Source organism: Fukomys damarensis, unplaced genomic scaffold, assembly GCF_012274545.1.
Source record: "Fukomys damarensis isolate Sample0158 unplaced genomic scaffold, DMR_v1.0_HiC HiC_scaffold_35, whole genome shotgun sequence".
In the NCBI taxonomy this organism is placed as follows: Eukaryota; Metazoa; Chordata; class Mammalia; order Rodentia; family Bathyergidae; genus Fukomys; species Fukomys damarensis.
The window spans coordinates 4,564,072-4,564,706 of NW_022900947.1; positions in this window are offsets into that span (position 1 = coordinate 4,564,072).

A 635-nucleotide genomic window follows, 5' to 3' on the forward strand; every position below is an offset into this window, starting at 1 on the left:
GGCGGGGCGCAGGCCTGGACCCGGCTGGGCTCACCTCGGCATCTGGGGTCACGAAAGGGGACATGACAGCGAGGTGCGCGCTCCCAGTCCCCGCCTCGCGCGTGGCAGTCTTCTGGGCGCGCGTGGAGAAGTTAACCCTAAAGCGAAGCGCAGCTGCTGAGATCTCTCCAGGCCCCCGGGCACAGCCTTGCGGGTCAGACGCCCGGACGGCCCTGACCCGCACCAAGCTGGGCCCCTCGGGTCCCCTCGCCACCCGCTGACCTCTCTCCAGCCCAGAGTCCAGGCCAGGGAAGCCACTGCCCTGTGGCGCAGTCAGAAGCAGAGTCCACACCCCGAGGCTCCCGCAAGCGCGCGGGGCATGAGATGCGCGGCCAGGAGCAGGTCCTCAGCACCCGGTTTTCCAGGGACAGTCGGATTGGGGGAGCCACTCCAGCAATGGGTGACCCTCCACTTGAGGGGCATGGGCAGAGCGAAGAAAGCAAGCCTAGAATCTGTGTTCGAGTCCCTGCTCTGCCTCTTAATTGTGTGACGCTGAGAAAACCAGATCACTTCTCCGGGCCGCAGTCCTCCGGCCACAGCATTCCCGGGTTTGCGGCGCAGCGCGGAGCCGGCTGCGCGCGCCACCCAGTAGGCTC